The sequence below is a fragment of the Dermacentor silvarum genome, chromosome 8 (assembly GCF_013339745.2).
Source record: "Dermacentor silvarum isolate Dsil-2018 chromosome 8, BIME_Dsil_1.4, whole genome shotgun sequence".
Taxonomy (NCBI): Eukaryota; Metazoa; Arthropoda; class Arachnida; order Ixodida; family Ixodidae; genus Dermacentor; species Dermacentor silvarum.
This window is the reverse complement of record NC_051161.1, coordinates 16,123,807-16,149,142: the sequence shown is the minus strand read 5'-3', so window position 1 is coordinate 16,149,142 and position 25,336 is coordinate 16,123,807. Positions and strand designations below refer to the sequence as shown.

Here is a 25,336-nt window from a genome sequence, read left to right as displayed (position 1 = left end):
ACCACGCTTTACGCGAAGTAATCTAAAGAGAAAAGAGAAGTTCGCGTTGTATGGTATTGTTTCTACCGACCCCTCTGTTCTCCATCACAGAGGGGCTCTGTGTGTTTCGGTCGCACAACCAACAGCATGCTCAGGGGACCAGGGTCGCGTCGGGCCAGCACCGTTCTATTATGGTCCGTTGCTTCTAGGCGAAAGCAGCCCATACGAGTACACTGCCGCCGTTACTCTCACCGGCATGGCTAAGGCAGCACTAGATGACGGGGTGGCTGGGGAAGTTGACTCAAGACTGTAGAAAGCGAGAGGCAGGGGCTTATTAGTTAGCGCTCGTCTGATCAAACCTAACGCCTCCAGCTACTCCTCACATGTACCGAGGATGCCAGATAACCCATTAGTACCACCACCATTATCGTTATCACTATAGCCGCGTTCACGCTTGGTTGTCATCGTCAACCTAATTGCTTCTCAAAGCCAACTCCAGTGTAACATCATCATCATCATCATCATCATCATCATCATCATCATCATCATCATCATCATCATCATCATCCTATGTTTTATGTCCACTGCAGGACGAAGGCCTCTCCCTGCGATCTCCAATTACCCCTGTCTTGCGCTAGCGTATTCCAACTTGCGCCTGCAAATTTCCTAACTTCATCATCCCATCTGGTTTTCTGCCGACCTCGACTGCGCTTCCCTTCTCTTGGTATCCATTCTGTAACCCTAATGGTCCACCGGTTATCCATCCTACGCATTACATGGCCTGCCCAGCTCCATTTCTTCCGCTTAATGTCAACTAGAATATCGGCTATCCCCGTTTCTTCTCTGATCCACACCGCTCTCTTCCTGTCTCTTAACGTTAGTTCTAAGATTTTTCGTTCCATCGCTCTTTGTGCGGTCCTTAACTTGTTCTCGAGCTTCTTTGTTAACCTCCAAGTTTCTGCCCCATATGTTAGCACCGGTAGAATGCAGAACGTAACCACCGGTAATTTCCAAACCTTGACAACAATATCATAAGTTGCCTGTTTAGAGCAGCAGCTCCAATAGCATGATCGGGTGGAAGGCGGCCGTCATCTTGCGGGATTAGCCTCCATTTCTTAAACAAGTTCGTGCAGACCAAACCTGCCGGTGATTCCCGCGAATTTGTTGACTGCTTGTATTTGAAACAGTCCACGAAAAACGCGTGTCCTGCTGTCAGAGTACAAGTAGTGAAAACTGTGGAAAGCCTTCTGAATTGCGAAGGTAAACCTGGCCATTTGTGAACCTGAATGAGCAGATTTTCTTCAAGTGATAGCAATGACTAGAAAACCATGTGTCTCACGCTTCCTTTCGAAGAATGACTAAGTGCTGTGCTGTTGTTACCGAGAAATTACAAATCACACCTGAATCCGATATACAAAAGAAGGGTAAGGCGCTCGCCTGAGCGCCTTACCCCTCTTTTGTATATCGGAGTCTGTACGTCTAGTCGCCTCGTCCAGCCAAAAGAGGTTGACTGTGGAAGTTATGGCGTCGGTAATTTCTGGTGTCGTCGGTCGCGAACAAGCATTAATCTGATATACTGTATCTTTATCTCTGCTGTACTCTTTTTGGAGATTTTATCTGTTTCCTTTTTTCAAGTTTTGTTTAGATACGTAGTGACCCAATTATTAACAGCTGTCAAAGTTGATGCCAGCTAAACAATGATAACCTGCGACTCCAGCAGCAACAACAACTCAAAGGCTGTCTTTAAATTCGTGTTTTCTGTATATTGCGAACCAGTATTCAGTAACCTCTCACACCACCACGATGCAACCCGCTTAATATTCTTGAGGTCGTGCAACCGGATGTCATTGTCCGGACCGTGTTGCGAAGGCTAGGTGGGAAGCAATTTCGATTATATGAATTCGCTTGCAGGGATACCTTTGACAACCTGTATAATTTACGAGCTCCATACTTATCTTATATAGACGTTTAAATGAAGCTCTGAAAAACATTCTCTGATGTTTTGCATTCGTGAAGCGCCGAAAGAAGCGCGAGATCTGCCTTTTGGTCTTTCCTAGCAGACGACGCGGCGCACTTTCACAATCATCTCTGTCGTTTTCCACCAATCAGCGCGCGGCTCTTCCGTCGGTGCGGTCTCGCTGCTCCGGCGACCGGGCGCACTCCCTTCCCTGAATGCTTGCAACGCCTCGCACGGCTTCATCAGCGGCGCGGGTTTGAAGTGTACTCGTTTGTCTGCGTGAAATCGACGGTGCAAGTTCGTTTCGTTCTTGGTGCTTCCCGTGCGCGAGACTGGTGGACTCTTATTGTTGTGCGTGTGGTGCGTGATCTACCGGATAGCCTGCAAAGCCCGGAACGATCGCCGCGGTCCCTCTTCTCAACAAGTCGGCTAGGCCTAATTTGCTCGGTATCCGAGGCCGCGGCGAAAAAGTATCGTTGTGCGAAGGTGAGTCTCTTGCATTTTTGTTAACGAGAGAGATTTATATGTTCTTTGTGATATCTCTGCACTCCCAAGAGCAATGACGAGCGAAGGACAAACTCGCAACAGAACGGTGCTCATATGTCGCTTTCGCCCTTTGATATTCGCCGGAGAGCAATGTTGTAGCGTGCTCGCCTGTCATTTAGCCGCTTGCTTACTCGTGCGCACCGAGTCTCATCGAGTGTGGTGATAGTGGTGTTTAAGTTCAAGCTTTCAGGATCCCAATCGTGCCACCTCGGGGATCTCAATGTAAGAGGCGTACGTGGATGAGTATTCTGGTTTCAGCGCCGGCTCGCGCCTTTAATTCAAACGGAGCATCCGCCTTGTCTCCGTTCCGCGTCATTTTCCTGGCAATCTACGCGTATCGATGCGCGATGTGCGACTCCGTCGTAGTAAGATATCCGTGCGTCGCGTTACTATGGTGGTGACTTGTTTCTGCCGCAGATTGTTTCGTATGCTATTCTCACTCTGTGACCGCCTCGCTTTCACTCCACTTTCGCTTACTTCGATTTTGCTTAGCGTGCTTGATATTACGAGGAACGACTCTTCATCTACAGACCTTCAGCGCTAACGTTAGGTAAGCTAAGGCATAAACGTGCTTGCATGTAGGTCTATGCGTTTTTTTTTTTTTTTTCTTAGTTGGTTTCGTGTCCAACAACGGTATTTTCTGCCGTAAAGGCCGGACAACCATCACTCAAGCGTCAACTATCCGCACGCGCATGTTCGCATTGATGCACGCCGCTTGATGAGCTATGTGCATAATGTTTAGACCACTACATTCGGGCGGTGACAGCTGCATCTGCACTAAATGCGGGCTGTATGTGCCAAAGGGTGCGGCAGACAGGCAGCGCTTGCCGAACGCGTAGCATTTCATTTCGCGTACTTCACTGATGAACAGAGAGTGGACAGTAGTTACTCGACGGTTAACTTGTATCACTTCGCACACAGATGACGTGAGGCCGTGGTCGCGGGCCCGGCGCGATCGGTCCATTCCCGTCTCGTAGAGCCCAACGCCCTGGGAGGCGTGGTTCATTGATCCGCTGTTCCCGCTCGCTCCCCGAGGTGGCGCCACCGCCTTGGGCGGCACGTTCATTTCGGTGGTTTCCAGGCGGTGTCTGATAGCGTCCGTTACGCGTGTCCTTTAGTTTACTGGGGTTGTCCTTACACCTTGTCTTTTGTTTTAAACCTTTACAATGTGCAAACACGCACGCAAAGTACGTTGCTAAAATTGTCTGACTTCATTTAATTTCTAAGCAACGTACAAATCAGGCCCGTAGCCAAAGGGGGCCCTAGCCCCCCCCCCCCCCCCCCCCCACACACACACACACACACACCCGAAATTTTGATCTTTACTAAAAATAATCACTGAAAATTAGATGCTTTCTTCAAATAGTCAAGGCCTTCAAGAAGTGGGCCTCCCCCGAAAAAAAAAAAAATTCTGGCTACGGGCCTGATACAAATACTACGTGCGGGCACACCGATCGTTATGTTTTTTTTTTTTTCTTTTTTTTCCAAACCGCGAAAAGTCTTATTTGTGCCAATTCAAGCCTCGTTTGAATGTATAGCCAACAACCTTCCTCACCGAACATGTTCACGCTCATGACAAATGTCGAATCACTCTCGTCTAATGATTTGCATATTTGGGCTTTGATATTGAGGCACCCTTATTACTCATATCCACGTCATACGGCGGGCCCATTATTGCGCATTTGATGCATGCTTTAGGACGTACAGAACGGTTGGGAGAGAGATAATTACAAAGTATGTAACTTCAATAAACGGGGTGGAGGTAGTTTTAGAGCGGCGTGCTTCTCGACACCGTTGTCTAATCAAGTTGGTGCACTGCCGTGTTCCTCTACTTTGTTACAGGCGCTCCGTGGGTGGTCTCCTCTCTGAATTGATAAGAACCTCACTGAACGTTTTCCCGATTACGTCATAGTTGCATGGTGGGGATTAACTCAATCGCGACGGCTAATGAAGTAAGGAGAAGAAATAAAGAAACGAAAAATAAAAAATAACAATTGGCTCACGGGAAGTTTAATTTGTGTCATCCACAGTATGTTTTTTTTTTTGAAAATTGCCAATTTTTGGTTTTTGAGCAACTGCCTCTGACTGAGCCTGAATTTAGGGTTTTCTTTTTTTCTTTTCTTCCACCTGGGGCCCGGGGGGGGGGGGGGGGGAGCATTTAGCTAAGGCGATTGAGCTGAAACATGTTTCTGACAAATCTTCAAAAGGTTTCTCGCAAAAAAGAAGTATGCAGCTACACCCCGTATTTTTTAATTTTTTTGTTGCTTATAGAATCTCGAAATACAAAAATTGCAGCAATAGCGAAAATTGGAACATTTTAGAGACGTTTTCGAGCAATGTCGTCGCGGATTTTTATGGCAAATTTTATAGTATACCCACCCAGGACTGGTAAATCTAGTACTGCAAAAGCATGTTGCATTATTTTATTTTAAGTGAGAAAATTGAGCCTGTTTTACGACCGATGTATGGTCATCCCAAAGACGTGCCTCGTTCTAATAATAAAATAAAGATCACTCTCATAGTGAATTATGAACTCATTCTTTTTGTTGTAGTAAAGAAGAGTGACTTACATCGTGTCCTTTTTGCCTCTCGTTAGCCATGAAATGAGTTGAGCTTGAGTTTTCAGGGCTCCTGTATCCGCATTCCTACTGCGGTACGTTGAGGTAGCAAGCACGCGACAACAGCACATTCTTTTAAGGCTAGTCAGGGGAACTATTTCTGGCATTGATCTATAATTACATCTGCTATCTGAAATGCTCCCCGTGTACATTTAATTTTGATTAAATTTTTTATATAAGGCATAGAAATCCTCCCACACAGCAGAACTGCGACTACTTTTCCAACGCATCTTTCTCACAGCAAAGAAATCTTAGCTGAGACAAGGTGCAACAATGTTGTCATCGAGTCGCAAAATGTCGCAAACTTTAAAAGCGCGTGGTGTAGAGAACAGATTTCTATGCGTTAACTTCACATCTGTACCACTTCTCACACGGAATTTTTCAAGAAAACATACTGTAAGTGACACAAATTCAGCTTCCCATGGGCCAGTAGTGCCTTGGTGTAGATTTACCGAAAAAATCTTGGCGGGGTACAATGCATTTAATTTTAGAGTGATAGGCCTTCTAATTCGTAAAATCTGCGAGTCGTTAAAATGCTGTTTTCCACCTTTAGGTAAATAAGATTTTTGTTTTCAAGAAATCCGTGCTAAGTTTCGCATAACGAAGTTTGATACCTTTTTACAGAGGCATTTTCCCACCTCATATATAAAATTTTGCTGAAACTAAATATAGTCAGGACCCCCCTTAATCTGTCCTTATCTAAACATACCCCGAATATTCGAAACTTTCGAATAACCGATCGAATAGTCAGTATTCGTAAATACGATTATTTTTTCAATATAGGTTCCGAATATTTCAAATCGCCACCTGTGCGCGATCAAGCATAAATGTTGGAGCAAAAGTGCGATAGATTTAGTTCCAGCGGCCATAGCAGACGTAACGGATGGAGTTGGGTAGTGGAGCTCTCCCTGCTGAATGTCGAACCGAAACTTTTTTTTTGTTCCCGCTTTCGTTTCGGTTCACCGAAAACGGTTCAGTACTGTTTCAGCTCTGGAGCGAAAAAATAACGATTCAAACCGGTTAAGGTTCGTTTGCATAACCGAGGAATAATTGCAAGAAAACAGCACAAATATATTTAGTACAAAGACTGAACGCTGCTGCTAAGCTGCACTGAAAGATTAAACCTGTTTGTTCTTCAGGCCACACGCAGCTACAAAACAATTCTGTAGATCCAACACCAATGCTGGAGTCTATCTGAAGCGAAGCTTTATTCATGGAGAGAGGAGAGTATATTGAGGAAACGCAGAGAGTCCTTCAGCCTGCTACTCTGCTCAGGGGGGAATGGAATTGAGGAGAAAGATAGGGGACTTGTGAGTAATGACGAGGACAGACAATAGGATGCGATTATGCACACGTTCGTGTTCGAAGTGCCGGTTCACAGCCTTGAATGTAGGCCTGTATTAACTAAATTATATTCTAAGAGAGCCTTGATTGCTCGCTTCATTGATATGTCGGGTCAGTGGCCTAGTAATACTTTTTCACCGAACGGCATCTTGTTATTTGGCGCTAACGAAGAGATCAATGCCTGCCGTTCACAGTCATACTGTGAACAAGCAACAAGTATATGCGCTGCACTGTCCCAGGTATATTGCACGCGTCACAGTCTGGCGAGTCCGCGCGTTGAATGCGATGCAAATATTGTCGCGTTAACACACGTAGTCTGCTCCCTCAAGCAACATGCCGGAAACCGTACTACGGCGCTGCTACTTTGAAAATCATGTCAAGATGTTGTGTGTATTTACAAATGAGGTGGCATAGTTCAGCCACAAGTGAAGGCATTGTGTGGATGAAAAGCTCCAGAAAAGGTGGCCGACTTGAACCGAAATTCGTTATTTTTTCCTTTCGGTGTCGCTCCGGAGTGGTGGAAAGAAAGAAGACAAATCGCAAAGTTCCTGTTCAATTCCGTTTCGAGCAAAAATAAAGGAGTTTTTTTTTTCTTTCTTTTTTTTTTTCGGTTCTCGGATCAGTTTCCGTTCGATGCCCTGTCTCCATGTCGTTCACCGAGCCAGACTTCTCCGGCAAAACTGCTGCCATTCACTCTCGCCAAATGAGTCCTCCTGGGTATGCGTGTAAACCGCCTATTTGCTCCTAATGCCGCATTCGTGCTTTCAATAAACGACGCTTCATAACGTGCAATATAATGACAGAAACTTGCTAACGGTATAAATACCGGGTCTCTCTCTCTTTTTTGAGACGATAGAATTCAAAATGTGTCTCTGACAGATGGCACAGATCTCATCCTAGAAGTGGATTGCTGGAAGAGGTAGACGTTATTTGCACGGAAAATTGAAATTCATATTTGAATAATAAACAGAAATTTACTTACTAAATTTTTAATTATTACGTTGGCACATATTGCAGTTCGCAAATTGTAGCCTGCGAGTTTCCAAGCGATATTCAGTTGGAACGAATTCTCGGAGTGGTAGGAGTTTCGAGAAATGCGCCGTCAGAACTTGCATTAAAAAATGCACTTTTACACGACACCAGTTTTATGCGTTGAAGCACAAATTAACTGGACCGCCAGTGTATTTCGTCGCACACTTCCGGGAATTCCTTTCTCGAAACTGGTGTCATCCTGGGAATTGCTTCCATGTGCATGCGTCTTGCGAACTCGCCGGCTACAATTCTTAGTTTGCAATATGTGCCGTCAAAAAATTAATTTAATTAGTGATTTTTTGTTACTATGTCGTGCCAATTATGCATTTATATTTCTCGTGCAAGTTTTGTACGCCTCTTCGAGTAATCCAGCTCGAGGACTATAACTATGCTGTATGCGGCAGGCGATATTAAAAAATGAGATTATTAAAACAAGTAACACACCCGATATACTATTATGTGACGGTCGTTTTATATTAATGGTAAGAAAGGCACTTTCAATTTTTCAGAACTATTCGAGATGTATTCGATATTCTATTCGCTTCTAGTACATTCGATCCATGTTCGAATTCGTCTCTAAAATAGCTATGAAGGGGAGCTAAAGGGAAGCACTGAAACTGTTTAGACTGATAAAGTATAATTACAAAACTTATAATATCAATTATAAATTATATATTTGGCCTACCTGCAGCCGTGGCTTAGTGGCAGAGCGCCCGCCTCGGCTGCGGGAGGCTATGGGTTCGATTCCCACCACCGCCGGGCACCCACTGGTTCAAATGTGTACAAGCGTGCCCCGGCCTGGCGTTCGGCTTTCTTCAGGGGTGATTGCGCTTGGGAAAGGAGCCTGCGCCCTGAATTCCCGTCGAAACCAACGTGAGCACGGTATAATGACAAATTTCGTTAATTTTGGTGCAACAGGTTGGATCTTAGAGTAGAAAATGAAAATCAGAGTTGTATTTATTTTATTTATGATTTTTTTTTAATTTTCACGGAAGCTCCAACACCGGTAAGCCCGTGTGACGTCACGGATTTCAAAGTATAATTTTGTATTTGCACCGTTGTGACTCAGTTCAGGTTATTGGAACTCGCTAGGTCCGATCCTTGGCTCTGTTACAATACAATGTAGTCCATCTTTGCGGATTCAAAAAAGGAAAATAAATTAGCTTGGCTCGAGACGCCGGTCGTCAAAATCTATCACAGCTCACGACTATGTAGAGCGCGGGAAATTCAAGGCGGTTTGGATACTCGCGTTCTTTTCGTTTTCACGCCTTTTCTGGTATACCTCTCGCGGTAATAGTAGCTTTTCTTTTTATTTGGACATTGTGGGAGGCAAATTAACTACTAGTACAGCTAAACTTGTTTTTCTCTTCAGTGTCTGTTTAACAGGCCCTTATCATGGCTAGTACATCGAGGTCGTGAAACGCATCATCTCGGCATACCTTTACGCATCGACGTTGGCTGCTTCAGGCGAACCGTGTTTTCTGCTGCTTCGCATTCGAACACATTACGTCGGTTGAAGGGAATCCCGCTCTCGGGCAATTCGTTTCCGGTCCCCGCGTCTTGTCGCACCACGAACAGGGGCCGGCCGAGTTCGTTCTCGAGGAAACGAGCGATCGGCTCGGACCGCTCCCTTCGCCCGTCTGCGAGAGATCCTTCGTGAATAATTTCGGGTCGTAAAGCTCGCGCGGACGAGAGCACGTCGTCTCGGAACAAGTGTAGGCGCAGTCAGGTATTTGAGAGCCAACGGCCGGGCCTGCAGCCCGCATCTGCCGTATACTAGCGCGTTGCGCGGCGTCGCCCATTGCGTGGAGGGCTCGCGTAAAATACCGCGCGCACACCTTGACCGTGCTGGCCCCGCGCCGCAGTTGCGCTCGTCGCAGTGCGCGCTGTACTTCGGCGGAGAGAGTCCGCGCGCGCTAATGGTTATGGCTTTGGACCCCTAATTCTTTACCGTTAACGAGCGGCAAGCGTAATAAGGCCGCGTGCGGATGCCTCGCCAATGCTTCTTCGCTTCGGCTCTCGCGTATTCTCGTCTGGGAGGAGAACGCGCGGTCGTCGTCGACCGGCGGCAGGTTTAAGCGGGGGCGTTAAGAATGGCGCGCACCGAAGTTGGTGGCTGGGGGAGGGGTGGGGGAGGAAGGTTGACGTTATACGTAATCGTGCGCTGGCTGCCCCGGCATTGTTCTTTTTTTTTTTTCTTTTATTTTTTACCAGTACTTACCTGACTAGGTGGTGTATTGCGTTATTTCGGAGCCCATATAGTTTCAGGCTGTCGCGTTACACGCAGGTGGCCACCTATGCCTGTTGGCTTTCCCGCTTGTGGCATCAGGCCTTCCCGCCCATTCGCCGCTGGCTGCTGCGTGAAGGGCGTAATGGTCCCCCCCTCCTCTTTAATCGACATGCGTCCCGACTTATCACCCAAAGCCAATTACGTTAATTTAAATGAGAGTGTCTGAAAACGCTTGCGCGAGAGTATCGTTGAAATTCCACGAAGTTTCGCGGAGGAGCATGAATGTTTCATTGAAGGTCTACCGGATGCCGACACAAATTTTTTATGAAGAGGGGGGAGAGGGATCGAGAGGGAGGGGGGCGCTTAGTAACGTGGGCGCACTGATGGCACAGCGTTTGAGAATGCTATAGACAATTGGGTGCAGTGGAGTGCTCAAGTGAGTGAGGGAAATCGACGCTCAGTCAAGGTGGCGTTGGTGATAGACTTTATGATAACACAAGCCGATCGGGGCAGCCATACATACTAATAGCATGCAGGGCTTGCAACATCAGATGGATATCAAACGAGATGAATAATTAAGAAGAAACTTGAAAGAAAATGGAAAGGTAAAAATCGAGCGCGCACACACACTGACTTTATATATATATATATACAGAGAGAGAGTTTTATTGCGTCAAGAATGCTTCAGCTGCTGCGTGCCTGACAACGTGCCGGCTTATTGCCCGTGCAGGTTGCAAGAAGAGCGACGAGGGTCCGAGTGATTCACTTCGAGATATCGCGAGCGCGAAACGTGTCTTAGGGAAGAAATAATCGGACAAAATAAAATGAACGCATTCAGTTCATCTTACCACTGTTCGTACCAACGACGCACCCAATGAAGTTTCCATCAGGTTTTCTACACGTTTCCTAACTTCCGAAGCCGCCATCTTGCCGACAGGTCGTATACTACATGGGTCGGATCGTTTTCGCGTGAAGGCGTGGCACTGTTTGGCGCACTATCACGAGTCTCGGGACGGCGCAGGCAACGCCCGACTGCGAACCATGACTGCCACCTGAGTCTCATCACAGCACTCATCCAGGAGGCTTGCATGCAGTGGCAGTGACCCGCGCGACCTGCACCTTGCAAGTGCCTTTAGAGTTCGATTCAGTTCAGACGCAATGTGTCTGGTCCGACCTGCCATGGAGCCAATAAAGCAGTGAGGGCGCTCCGTCCTTTTTATCATCTTCTGTTTTTTGTCGCACGGCATGCGCAGTAGCTTTACTAGCATTGGCGACTACTCGAATTGCATTGCATGCAGGCTAGCATTGCGGAAAAAGAAATCCGCGTTGCTGCGTGGGGACACGGCGACTCCACTTTTTTCATCAAATGTACGCAGTGTGGAAGAGTGTTCTTCACGGCGTGAGCGATAACATCCACACATAGTTGTGTACGGCTTCGAACAAGTCTCCACCAGGTTTCTAATAGGTCCTAGCAGTCATTAATCCGACGCGCCGCGCGTCTGTTCGAACCTATTGGAAATTGTTAGATGCAGTTCCTGGTTCCAGTCGCACATCCAACGGCGCGTAGAATCGTGCGCCGTCTATATTCTTGCTCAAAAGAGGTTCTGCCTGCGCTGCAGGCGATCGGAGGACAGAAGCACAGCATAACTATAGCACCACCGTGAATATACGACGGCTTGGCCGTTTCTTTATCGAGCTGTTTGACTGCAGGCGAGCGTAGCCAGCAGCAGCAGCAGAGGCAGATTGCGTGGCCGTCGCCGCCGAGTCGCTTTCTCCGGTGGTGCGCGCCTGCTGGCCTGACTGTATATAGAGTGTGCGCGGGTGAAAGCCGCCCCGGTCTGTAGCGTGTGTGCAGTTAGTCGAGAGCTGCCTTGTCCTGCCCCGAGCTATGGCGGCGGCTCCGCCACCTTTCTGGCTCCCGGCTGCTGCTTCTTCGCGTTCCCACGGTCGTCGTCTTTCGCTTGGCGCCGCCGGCCAAGCGTAAAGCCCGGGTCCTTCGTCGTTCCATCTGGGGCGCCTCCTACGAGACGGCGAGCGTGGAGAGGTAGATATACACGAGCCCACACCGTGCCGTGGGCGCGAAAAAGCAAACGCAATCGGTCGGCCGCGCGGACTGGTTAAGTGGCTCGGTGGACGACGACGCGTTGGCTGGCTGGCCTCTCTCGTCGGCCGACTTTTCTCTTTTATCCTGGCGCGCTTCCTGCGCGCGCTGCTACGACGGGACGGCCTTGCAAGGTCGGACCGAGCCGGCGCCTCCTTAGCCGCTGCTATCTTCTTTTCGTTCTCTCGCCAGTCGTGGCACCGACGAGGCCGCTGCCGGCGTCCGGATCGAACGACGGTGCTGCAAGGCGGGCATATATTCCGTGCGAGCGCTGGCCGAGGTAGGGAGGCATCCATCTCTGCCCCGGCTGAACGGAGCTAATCGACTGGGTGCGCTTTATTTTCCTCCATCTTCTCTCTCTCTCTCGTCAACCCGCGCTCTCGGTCTTCGTGTGTATGAAGCCTCCCGTAGTTTCTTCACCGACGCCTGTGAAGGAAGGAACCAGGACTGGGCTCGGGGCGTCTCTGCATATAGAACGAGAGCCCGGCAAGAAGTCGGAGTTACAGGTGCGTTATAACTCTTGCTGCCTGTACGTGACTCTTGCCGTTACTTCTCAAGCGTGCGGCATGTGGATGTCACCATTTCGGTGCCACCCGGTGCAGGGATGGCTACCTGGCCCGCGAATGGCAGCAAATTAGGAACAGCCAGTGTCCTTTCCCAATATGAAGATAAAATTGGGCTGGCGACTTGGCTTGTGCAGTGCGCAGTACCAGCGTGCAAATCAGGTCTGCACAGAATACAAAACGCCCCGTGTTATGAAATACTTGCGACATTCATGCTATTATAGGGCGGGATCGTGAAAAGCATACCTCTGAAGATCGCCTTTGTCGAAAAGTCATACTTTCAATTTGCTTAAAACATACTCCACTAATAATTATAGGAAGCTGCGCAACTTCAGCGCACTTGTCACGCGTGCGAAATCGCTCTCAAACCTTCTAGTGTTGACATTGTCGGCGCACTCTAGTCGCCCTAATCCGTTTGCCCGTATACAGGCTTCTTTCGATTCACTCTCGTCGACTGCCAGTGATAATGGCTGTCCGTTGACAGGCAGCAACAGAATAGAAATACTGAGGTCGCGCTGAAGAGTGAGGGGGTAAGCGGGATGGCGTTTTACACGCCGACCAGCGCTTCTAGCGAGGCCAGTGCTTGCTGTTACTGGCTCCCAGGAGTCGGTCGGAGTTGTCGAACGAAAAACGTGGCGGCTGGTTTTACAGCCACCGAAGCGCGTCCGGCACTAGCTGTCCTGCTCCGCAGCTATACGGCCAAGCTGGCTGGCCCCAAACGTGCGAAGGCCTGTTGGGCCTACATCTACTCTATACCGTGCCGGACGTCGTCTCTGCCCGGCCTGTCTCGTATCTCTCCTCGCTCCCCGGGGAAGCAGCTTTTTCTCCTCGTGATCGCTGTGACACAACAGGCGGGTCCCCCCGGGCCCTGCACTGTCAGTCCGACGAGCACCGCTGTACGGCGCCCCGTCTGTCCTGGCAAGAAGGCAGGCCGCGGGAAGGCAGGTAAGGAGGAGCAGGGGGAGGCGCCGGACTGAGTTTACTGACCAGAGCGGAAGACACCGGTTTAGAGTGTCGCTGTCACCGCGGTGTTTGCGCGGAGGGAGGCTGCAAATAGCTTGTTTTGCTTAGTCCTATCCGCTTCTTTTGTTTATAGCTCCTGACTGAAATGATAACGGAAGAAGTAAAAAAAAAAATTCATGGAGCCATTCCACTCTGTGAAGGTGGATGACTAGCGAAGCTGTTTAGCGTACGACACAGAGGCGACACCGAATTTTGAACAAAGGTACGAACATATTTATTGTCCCGATCGGTGGTCATCGTGACGATAGGTACGCACACACTTCGCGTATCACCTCTGTTATTAAACGTGTCCGTCACGTAAGACAATGATGGCTCATACCCCCGCAAATGCGGTCTCCCCATTACGACGACAGAAGAGAAGTGAAATTCTACGCTGGAATGATGAGCGGCAACGGAGCCAGCTGTGGAAGTAGACGATGCTCGAGCCATTGCTGATGATAGTTTCTGTACACAGACGCCACGAAACCCCGGATCTGAGCCATATCCAGCTTTGCTGTAAAAAAGAATTTAAGGGCCACTTGGAGGGCAAGCATTAAATGCCAACCGGCACTGCGCACTCGCCAGATGGGTCATATATACTTTGGCGCTCTGACTGTGGATACCAACAGATGCACGCGCGCCCGTTTCGTGGCTTGATTGAAGTTGATAAGCGAAGTATTACACGATCTACGGCAGCGTTATACAAACCATAATTCATGGGCCTTCGCTACCATATCGGCATGCGCGTTTCAACTATTTTAACAGGCGGAGCTGTTTAAGCCGGCCGTAATGTGTAATGTGTGCCGCCTGCCACTGCGTTGCCTAGCAACCACCTCGCGGAGCGTCGTGCGCTATGCTCGGGAGAGAGAAAGAGAAAATGAGAGCGAGAGAGAGAGGGAGATAGAAACAAATTGTAGCAGCACCAACGAGGCAACGCGCAGAGGTGCTGCCGACGCCATCCGCGCTTCTCCGTTTGCCCGAATTAGCACCGAACGCTCGCAGTGTCCGTGACTGCTTTTTTTGTGTCCCCAAACAATAAAAAAAAAATGAAATGGGGAAGCCCGCACCACCAGTATAGTGCCTACCACCAGATGGGTACAGCAGGCGTGAGTGAGGCTTGGCCGAGCTCCCACCAGCTGCGCGCTACTGCGTATGCGCCGTGACGTCATCCCGGCGTTTCGTGTGCTGCGCGCCGCCCATACACTGTGCATAGCTTTCGCCCCACTTCCCCTACGTGTGCTCGGACTGCAAGTGCTTCGCGAGGCGTTCCCCGATGCCGCGGACCACGAGGAAATGCTTATACCCTTCGTCTAACTTAGCATCACTTGGCATCACTTCCTATAGCCAGGACCAGTTAGGAACCCCGATCAGCTCCGCTGTGTCTTTAGCCTTGCGCCACTAGTGCAAGGTACCCCGGTTTTTAGGAGCGAAGCTCCTTATAGCGGCACCCGTTCCGTCCCCGTCGTAGTAGTAGTAGTGTGTAACCAGTCTGAGAAAAATGAGAAAAAAAATTCCGAAGTTGTGTCCGTAGCGCGGAATCGAACCAGGGACCCCTCGCTTCCGAGCGCGCGGCGTTAGCCCACTACGCCACGAAGCGCACATAGACACACGCACCACGATGGCAATAAATACCCAACATTAACGAAAGGCCGCGTTTCTAGCGCGTTTCTAACGCGTTTGTGCTAGCGCGTTACGGCCCGTGTAAGAAGCTGGTGTAAGACGCTGTGGCCTCTCCGCCTTCAACGCGTTTCGAACGCGCTGCTCAAAGCGGTGGCAAGTCAAGTTCAAGTCGAGGAGCGTTTATGAATACGGGGGTATACTCTCTCAGCTGTCATGTGATGGCGTCGGCAAACGCGGTGCACGTTCCGGCATGTGTAAAATGGCTGCGTAAGACGCTGTGGCCGCTCCCCCTTACTAGAGAGTACTGCACGTTTCTAACGCGTTTGTGCTAGCGTCCCCTTAAGCGGGAGATCCGATGATTCCCTCCGGAGCTTCGCCCACTCATCATCATTCACCCCGTGGATATGCTGTGATTTTTTTTTCTTCCTTTTTTTTTTTTTGCAGAACGCGGGAGCTCTAGCGTCGAGGTAAAGTATGGATGGAAGGCTCCGCGGACACGTAAACGTGCCACGATATACGCTTCCTTCGCTCGTTATACCGGGTGTTTCTACGATGACCAAGTAATATTTAAAGCTAACAGTTCTGAAATAAAAACACGGTTCCTTTGGAGGTGTGCTGTAAGGTCGTTGTGAATGTGCGCCTTAGTTGACCCATGTATGCATTCTTTTTGTTTGGCTGGAGTGCGTGGTCGCTCGTCTTCTCTGGGGTTTTCTCTGTGTTTGTGGATTTGGTTGCCTTGCAATGTTGTGCTGCTTGCTCGCACCCGAGTCGCTTCCCGAGAGCGCCTGCAAAGCGGCGGTGGCCGTACGCGGTTCGGCGAAAAAGTGAGCGGCAGGGGTTCTCGCGCACTGGGTCTTGCGAGCCCCATAAATCGCACAGCGCGCCGCTAGCTGCATCTGGAGAAGGGAGTTTTTGGGGAGTATTTTGGTCGGGGCGAGACGGCGTGGGCAGTTCGGTAGGTTCGAGTGGAGCCCACCGCCGGTGTGAGTTATGCAGCCCGGACACATGGTCCGGAGGCTGGGGGTGAGAATGCGCGCTGCTGAGCAGGCAGGTGGTCTGAGACTTGGAGAGACAACGGACCGATCTCCCAAGTGCCCGATCGGGGCGACTGACTGCCCCGAGGCCTTTGCTCAGCCGCATTCATTAATGTGTACTCGCTTTCCTTGTTTATTATATCCTCGCAGTGTAACCTCTGTCTTCTGCAATGAAATTCAGTTCTAATTATTGACATCCACGATTTTGAGTCCCTGAATACCGAAGCTCGAGAACAGTGCAGCGGCCTAAGGAAAGCCGACAACTACTACGAAGACAAACTAAAACAGCAAGAAAGAAGAAAAACTTATGCTCTCAATGGTGGCGACCATGGGGTGACAGGGTGATTCGTCGCCAAAAAAAAAAAAAAAAAAAAAAAAAAATCATTAACGAACTTTTAAAAGCTTTTAGTTTCAGAAGACTCAGCGTAATTGAGAAATTGAAGCGAGCTCTCTGTACAAGCCATATCAAATTTTGGATTTGGCAAAACGCAATTATTCGTGGAACTGTGGCACGACGAATTTCGGCTATCAGGGCGCGCGAAACCGAAACTGGGAGGCTGCAGCGGGCGCTCAACGTCACGCCCCGAGACGACGTTCTGTGACGTCACCCAGCAGCGGGCAGGCAGCGCGTTGCGGCTCCTCGCTGTCGCAGCGCGCTGGCACCTGCCTGCTGGGTATCTTTAATAACCGCTTACAACTCAATTTTAAGGAGCTCTTGTACTCCCCGGTGGAGTTTCTAGTGTGCTCGATCCGAGTTTGCTTGATCCAGGTATTTCCGCGTAAAATAATTGCCTGAGCTCCGTTACTCTTCTTACACGAAGGGAGCAGTCGAATAACGAGGCACCGAGTGTGTCGCCCTCGAACGCTCCCGGTGTTCAGCGAATGATGTTCCGCGATGGGAGCCGGAGGAAGCCCAGCTCTAGCATAGTTTTGCCAGGCTCGTAAAAAGTACGGGAGGAAATGTTACCGGGGCGCGCTGCGCCTGGAGGCCGCACGAGAGCTTCGTTCACTCGATAGGTTCAGTAGCTTCTCTCAGCAGAGAGAACTAGCCCTGCGGGCGTTCAGCTACCGAGAGGATGATGGGCAGTGCATGGATTTGTCTAATCTTCGTGCTTGCGGCTTCAGACGTCCTTCTGCAGCGTTATTTGTTACGTTCTATCTAGCTAAAGTTTCAAGAAAGCTTTTTACTTTCTGAGCGCGCGATAGCAATAAGTTCCTGCGCGTATGCGCGCATTCATTGCGAATAGTTGCACAATCGAAATAATTGATTGAAGACGATCACTTTGCAAACTTACAGAGGCATTTGTGACCTGAAGGACGAAGTTTAGGCAAATACAATGTCGTGCTTTGTCATTCCCATGCTGGCTAAAATGCCGTATACCCGCAGTTCGGGCATACACTGTGCTGTATAGAGCCAGAGTACACTGTTATTGTAATTTTTGTGTAGGAACCCCCATGGAGGCCGCGGCCTCCACCCCATAGCAGAGTCCGTGCGCCGCACAGGCGGTGTACTACATGTTTGGGACGCGAGCCAGCGGCCTTTATTCTCCGCCGCCGCTTCTTGCCTCGGCTCCGCGTGCGTGCGACGAGCGCTGACGATCCGCAGGCGGCCTCTGGGCCCGCGCCCGTCCCTCGCGAGCCCTGGGCGCTGCCGCGCTCTCGAAGGCGACCCCCTCGGGCTGGGGGTCGTGCGCGTGCCTCCGCCGGACGCGCCTATATTAGGCGCTCGCCACGCGCGGCAGGCTCTATAAGCACGACGGCGCCAGAGCTACGGGGCTCTGGACGGCGCGTATAGTGGGCCCGTCGAGTGACGGGGAACACGCGCGTGCCACAGGGAAGCCCGGGGCCCGGTGGGGATGCCGGCCCTTTTATCGGGAGGAGCGAGTGCAAGTATACGCTGGAGCTGCTTGGCGCTGCGCCCGGCGGGAGCGACTTGCAACACCCTTGCACCCTTGGCGTTTAGTCACTTCGGAATTCAGCGCTCGCTTGTCATACTTTTTTTTTTTTTTTTTTTTTTTTCAGTTGTTGGGTTTCATCGCTGTGGTGTTTCTGTAACGTTAGTCGGTCTGCGAAGGCTGTCATCAGTTAAGCCGCAGAAAGAGGAGAAAGAACATTCTTGCAACTTTGCCCCCGCAAGTTTTGTTTGTCGCGCAGTTCCACAAGTAGTGCATTCGTTGAGGATTGCGGCGCTTTACCGCATTGGTGGCTCATTGCAATAAGATTTACGTGCACGTTGAAGAACTTCAGGTGGTCAAAACTAACCCAGAGCCTACCACTATGCGGTGCCTTTCATAGCTCCGGTGTTGTTCCGTGGCGCTAAACAGCGCACCAACAGGGACCGGGAGGTGCGGCCGATAAGGCCCACGCTATTGCACGGGCCCATTCAATATAGGTGGGAAGTAAGGCAGAGTAGGTCTGCTCTGGTTAGCCAGGGTCGATGCAGATGTTACCGCACTTCGCCGTCTACTCCTCTGAATGCGCTATATTACTGTTGAGTGCAATTGTTCCAGGAACCGGGACTGAGACAGGATAACGTATTATCGATCGTCGGGTTCGCCTTGACGTACGACAAAATTATTTCTTGTAGTTGAACGAGGGGGGTGGGTAGGGGGGCGAAGCAGGCACAGAGAGAGGCGAGTCATACTCATTCGGCAACTCCGACGCGCCTCCTGTCCTTTCGAAAGAAAGAAAGAAAGGAAGAAAGAGAAGTGCAGTTCGCGTTGCCTGAAATGCCTCCGTGGTGCTCACAGAGCGCAGCACACCGCTTCTCCTCTTTGCGGTGACACCGGAAGAGGCAGTATTGGCGGCGGTGGCCGCTTTCCTTTTGCAAAGCCTGCCGGTGCGCGCCTCTCCGCGGATCGGCCACGCTTGTGTCGTCCCGAATGCCGCGGGCGTCGGCGCGCAAGATTTCGTTCTTCAGTCACGTCTTGCCGCCGCAGGTGTATGTACGACAGCGAGAGAGAGGGGGGCGGAGAGTGAGGCCTGAGCCTCTCTCTGTCGGAGCAAGTTCGCCGCGACGCCACACCTCGGGGCGGACAAGGCGCGCAGACCCGTACTTCGCGTTTTCGAGCCGTCGGCGCCGCGCGGTTCTTCCGCTTCCATTTTCTCTGCCGTTCATCGTTTTCTCCCTTCTTGCGGCTGTCGCTGTACCATTGGTGCTGTTTTATTGTACCCTGCAATTGCGCGTTTCGCTACTTCGGCTTCCCGCCGAGACGATCAGGAGAGGGATGCCGATTTGGCCGTTTTCTTTGTACACGTGGCCGGCTCTTCAGTGGCGCAGTGGACAGCCCGCAGCGAGTCGGCTGTCTCCAGTCTCGAAAGACGCCGCGCTGGCTATTGCGCCCTGTTTAATCTTTTCTCTCACCCACTCTCTCCTTTTAAATTTCTTCTCACTTCATACTTTCATCCCGCAAGATATGTTTGGTCGTTTCGTATTTCCAATTCCACGCTTGCGACGCGGCGTGATTGTTGGCGATTAATTCGGTGCGCCGCGGACGGTCGACTAGCTATAGTTCCTCTCTTTTCCCCGGTCGCGCTTCGTCGCAGCGAGATTGCCGAAGAAGGTACGAGTCCGGGCGAAACAAACGTCCCCCTCCATTAAACCGCGGCGACACCGTCATCGACGACGGGAATCCCCGGGTGAACGGAGCGTGGCGACAGGAATTGGTTCCGATGGAAGAGCTGCGCTCCAAGGCGAAGCGAGACGCGGAGTCGGTTACATTTCCCAAAATTAAAGCTCTGGCGCTCCTTCCAGAGAGAGTATATGAAGAGGGCGCGCTCGCGATCGTATATATATAACCCATCGAGCGCAGCCGTGCAGTGTGCGGAATATGCGGGAGCGCACAACGTGAGCTGTCATCACCATTGCATCGCCGTATCCCCCCCCCGCTTGTGCGCTTCGCGTCGTTCTGAATGTTTCCTTGCCCGTTTGGTCGTTATAATTTCCTTTTTTTAAAAAATCCTTATTGCTGACAGACCTTGCCTTGAACATACGTATACCGCCTTCGTCACGTTCTTCGCATCCCGGTTCGTTTCGTTCGCACGTACTCTCTCTTTTCATCTTGTTTTTCCAGCCGTGCCGAGCGAGAACTTATTGCCAGTCCGTCAGGGTCGCCCTTCCCGCGGTCGTTACAACCTCGTCTCTCGTGCTGACTGGCCCCCCGCGCTCTTCCTTTTTCGTTCGTCCGAAATAATTCGATTATTTAGCGGAGTGCGCGCGCCCTCTTCCGCTAACGTCTGCCAGTGCTAAGTGGTGTAGGGGTGGGAAAAGAGAGTACGGTTGTAGTGATAAGAAGAAAAGGAGCGCTTCGCTGCCGAGTGGGCGAGCCGATGCGGCACTGAGGGAAAGGCCGGAGTGGATGAAGGGGGGGAGTGCGTTACACAATAAAATTGGTATCTGGCGGTGGAGTGGGCTGTAGAAATGCGCTAGCTATTGCCCGTCGCGTGGCTCGCGTCCTGAACCACTGTCTTCTTTTCCGAGCGCGGCTTTCGGCTCTCGGGAGTGAAACCCCTCAGCCTCGACCATCGCGTTCCCTCTTCCCCTTTCACCGCTTCTGTACCTCCTCTGCGCGCTCCCCTTTCGTGCGACTGCGTTTTTGTGTCCCTGGGCCGCTGCTCCCATTACTGCTGCTGGTGCTGCGCTGCTACTGACGTGTACGTGTAATTCGATTGCAAAGAGAACCCTCGCCATCCCGCTGCGCAGCGCGCACTCTCTCGGCCTTTTTTTTTTTTTTTTTTTTTGTCTCTGCACTTGTATCCCGCCGGCGCTGTCGCTTTCTCTTTGCTCCCCCCCTCTCTCGGCGGGATACCTCGTTTGCGAATCTGTGGACGACCATCTCGGCCTCTCTCTCGTTCGTTTCTTCTGTTCGCTGTCGTCTCTTCCGAGGCTATTACGCACTCCTTTCCGAGTCATCCCGTGCATATGACCCCCCCCCTTACGCTCTCGCGTGTCTTCACTTCCCCGCGCCACCCACCATCCCCGTCTTATCCTTTGGGGCCCGGCGTGTGTGCAGGAGCGTTTGCTCGTTTGGCCCCGCCGAACGGGGGCCCCCTGTTCTGTTGACCCCGCGGAGAAACCATTCGAAGCCTCCGGTGGTTCGGGTCTGACAAGGTAGCCTCGGCGCTTGGCGATTGAGAGCAGGCTTCGTATGGGCGCTGTTGGAGAGAAGCCCGTGTTGGAAAGCTCGGAGTGGCCAGCGCGAATGGCTGAGGTTGTTACGGTGACGTGCACCTCTCGCATGCGCCGTTGTAGCGCCGGTGACGTGACATATAAAGCATCGTGTAACACGGCAGCGCGAAGAATACGACACTATACGAGATAGAAGAACAATCAACGACACAATTGCAGCCGTTTCGTCGAGCGTTGCGTTTTCTCGTTTTATTGCAGGTTGTTTTGGGCGGCTGTGTTTCAAGGCGATTAGTCATTAAGGCGCGCCATGGTCCTTACTATATACTGTGAGGATGCAAGGTCGCGCGCGCTGGCGACAATAAACATTTACATGTTCATGCATACATCGGTGATTTAAAGTGTGCCCACGAAGGGTTCTGTGAGGAAAAAAAATTATTGGCAATTCACACTGACATCTTTAAAATTACGAATCCTCTGCGATGTTTGTGATGTTAACCATGAACTACAGTGTTCATTTTCAGGTTACGTACCGAGACATCGAGGAAATTCATTCTTTTGCAGAACCCTTGGTCAACATGCTGTCGCGTAGCTTTCTTTCTTTACGCTTCTTCGTCGCCCGTGTTATGTAGCAGCGTTCTTTTCTTTTACGTTGTGGGGTCTCACATGTGCTCTTGGGACAAAGGAACGACAACACAGTAGTGCAAACAATCAAAAGGGCATTTATTGCACCTTTCTTACACTAATGCACACTAGCCGAATTACTACCAATAGAACATTCACATGGGCGCGCGACAAATCAAGGAAGTCCGACTCACCGCGACCCGATAGCGAGCGAATACGTTCGCCCCATGCTATGACACCATCGCCTAGTCGTTCACGTGTACAGTCACGCGAACGGTGGCGCGCTCGAACGATCCGTGTTCGTCCATATCGGTGCCCCGCTCCGAGCCACGCGAGACGTCTCGCGAAGCGTAGATCGGCGCACGCGCGGGACGACCGCGTCGCTCACCGATCCCAACCCAAAGAGGAAGCGCCGTCGACCTTGCTCTCCCAATTCACCCCGCTGTTCGGCGGCGCTAGCATCGCGACACTCGCGCCATCTCCCGCAATGCGCCGCAACCACCACGACCGCTGCCGGGCTTAGCCACGCGGAGAAGCCGGACTACAGGAGACATGCGGGGAAAACAACATCAGGGGACGCGTGAGAGTCGCGCATCCCCACAACGTCGTTCTTCCTCTCGAAATGTATTTCCTCGCCCGAGCGGGGCGGTCGGCTCGGGGAATTTTAGACGGGGAACCACTCGCTGCGCCTCTAATCATCGAGTTTACACTCGGCTAATCCTGCCTGCGATTTGGTTTGCATGTCTGAATCTATACGGCCTAATTGGTTCTGGTGACGATGAATTGTGGTTAGTCTCCTGGTCGGCTCTCTGGCGAGGTGTTCGGGCGCTTCCCGGGGCGCCCGACAGAGTTAGCGCTGCACTGACCAAGAGGCCAGGTCGTGGCAAGTGCTGCTCATAAATCAGTAATTCACTAATTTGCTCGTACCCAATTGTGTAATTCGTCCAACTAAACGTCAATAAACAATATAGCGAGAGTGTCTGCGGATCTGTTGTGGGCTCGCATTATATATCTCTCCGGCGCGGAAGAAGTCGCGAAAGCATCTTCGCTTCAATACTCATGATCGCGGTTGTTCGTCAGTAGAGAAAGAACAAAGCGCGAGAGAGAAATCTTGCAACACGGACATGAACTCGGGTGCGCTAAGCCGAACATGTGTTAAAATTGCTCGAATAACAGAAAAGGCATCTGGAGCGTTGTGAAAAACGCAGCACTTCCTTTCACGTCGATATGCAGGGCTCTGATGGAATACACGGAATTGAAGTTAAAGCAATTTACTACGAAACCAGAAGACGCAGAACACGCTGCTCGTATAGGCCTCGCTGTCTACTAATGGGGATGTTGCACTTTATATATGTTTTTTAAATGTTCTCCCAGTTCTTATTTTTCAGTGTCACGTTTGTTAATGCTAGTTTCAGGCTCTTCACGAGCAAGTCAGCCCAACAGAATGGTGTTTGTAGCGGTTGACTCTTGGACTACTCGATCCTGTACGTTACATTTTATTTTGTTTCGCTTATGATTCGTACGTTTCATTTCTAAGATAATTTATCCTTCAGCTTTCTATACTATAAGCCGCATTTTTACTGAGCCCCCACTGTTTATGCCATTATTTTAAAGACATCATCATCATCATCGGTTTGTAGCTCGTGATTGAAGTTCGTGCTGCGCGCGTGACCTAGCCGCAGCGACGTTTTCGTCAGCGCTCCGAGCACTCATTTGGCAATGTCGTCGTTCGGGAAGAAGAACCTCAGCGACGAGGCAGGCGGCGTCCGACCGAAGCCGCGGTCTCGAACCAGCGCTCGAGACGAGGAGCTTCTACGCAGCCTGCATGCCGCGCTCTCCACGGACCAGCCGGCCAACCGGATGGTGGACAGGGACACGCGCTTTCGCATCATCAAGGTGGAACCCAAGTGGCGACGGCCACGCGACGTGCCACCGTCCAAGCTCGCCGCCTCGGATGCGTCGACTCCAACGCCGCGGAAAGTGCGAGGCGCTAGCCACGGAGTTTCTACCGCGCAGCTCCCGGCGTGGCCCTCGCTCAAGCAGCCGAATGCCCGCGAGACCACCAGCGGGAGGCGGGAAGAACTCGTCTCTTCCCCGTCGGCCGAGAGAAACCGCGCGGGCCAATCGTCGACTAAATCGCCAGCCGTCGCCTGGGCCCCGCCGAAGAAGCCGAGGTCTAGGTCGCGCAAGAAGCGCAAGTCGAGCCCTTCTGTACCGTCGCCAGACACCGAAAAAACGGCGAAGACTACCGCTGTGTCGCGCGACGCGGTGGCGGGAAAGGAGTCGCCTACGCGTCAAGGTGAGTCCAAGCCTGAGAACGAGGGCGACGCCGAAGAAGCAAATTCCGCGATGCATGGCTTCGAGATATCACGCCGCTCCTCCACGAATCGCGACGAGTCCGAGAACAAATCGGAGTCTCCTCTGCTGTTCCCGCCCCAGACGCTTGACGTGCCTCGTTTGTCGCGAGAGCTGCCTGCCCCTGATAAACGGAAGGAATCGCGGTCAAGTCAGCCTTCGGATTCAACGCGTGCTCGGGCGTCGCCTGAAGACAATATTGCGCCCATGCCGAGGAAAACTGCGAGAAAGACGAAAGTGTCGCTGCGTAGCAACCTGTCCGTGTCCCGCCACAACATCGAAAACAGGAAAAGCGGCGAATCGAGCTCGGTCGACCGCGCTCCTCAGCCGAGAAAACGAGCGGGGAGCCAAGCCGTGCCTTGCGTTGTAGGTCCATCGCAGTCCCACGCGGCAGGTCTGGCCCTGGAGAGCAGCAGGTACTCGATGCAAGAGTTGGGAGCAGCACATACGCCTACCCCTTCGCGAAAGCACTCCGGCAGAACGGGCGACTTGTCTGTAACCGCGCTCGTGAGGCCAACCGAGGCAGGTTCGCAGGCGTCCCTTCAGATCGCAACTCCCGCCGATTGGGGCTCTCTCGCACCTTTCGCCAGCGTGGGTGCAACAGCAGCGGCATCAGATGCCACTACGAGCACGCAGCGTGCTTTTCAAAGTGCTGTTGAAGGAACGAATCACTTTCAGCAAGCACTCGGGGGCAGCGTTCCGAAGCCTTTGCGAGTGATGTCCGACGCGTGCTTCAGTCCTTGTCAGTTGAGTCCAAAGATCAGTGAAGCCGAGTCCATCGAAAGGCTACTGAGTGGCGCTACCGGCGCTGCAGACATACTTCCCGACCGAGGAGCCGCGAAAGAAAAGTTTTTCGTAACCGCGTCCCTAACTAGCTTGAGCGATTATTCCCGCGACGAAGATTGGCCACGGCACTTGCGCTCGGCTAGTGGACCGACTGTTGAGAGCCATGTGGTAGGCACAAAGAGGCGACCTCGCATTTTGTCTCTTATAGACCGAGGGGAGACCTTTCAAAGCGTGGAAGACGAGAAAACGCTTCTTGCGCCGACTGTTCGCCGTCCTTCCAGCAGTCGGAGAAACGTTCCCAATACAGCTGACGTTTCGCGTGGTGCATGGTACGAGGCGAAGGGCTCTAGCGACGAGTTGCCATTCTATTCCGCAAGCTCCGCAGACTTTTCTCCTACTGCTCGAAATCGTGAACGTTTC

The 25,336-nt window shown here is 51.4% G+C and overlaps 1 protein-coding gene across 5 annotated transcripts in view; it reads left to right on the top strand.

Annotated features, from left to right (window-relative positions):
- Positions 1 to 2,151: 2,151 nt before the first annotated feature.
- Positions 2,152 to 25,336, top strand: part of LOC119460676 (plexin-A4-like) — a 356,289-nt gene continuing 333,104 nt past the window's right edge. For all 5 annotated transcript variants that reach the window (XM_049672066.1, XM_037721722.2, XM_049672065.1 and 2 more), the window contains exon 1: positions 2,152 to 2,422. The gene's annotated coding sequence lies outside the window, so the exon portion shown is untranslated. The remainder of the gene's footprint in view (positions 2,423 to 25,336) is intronic.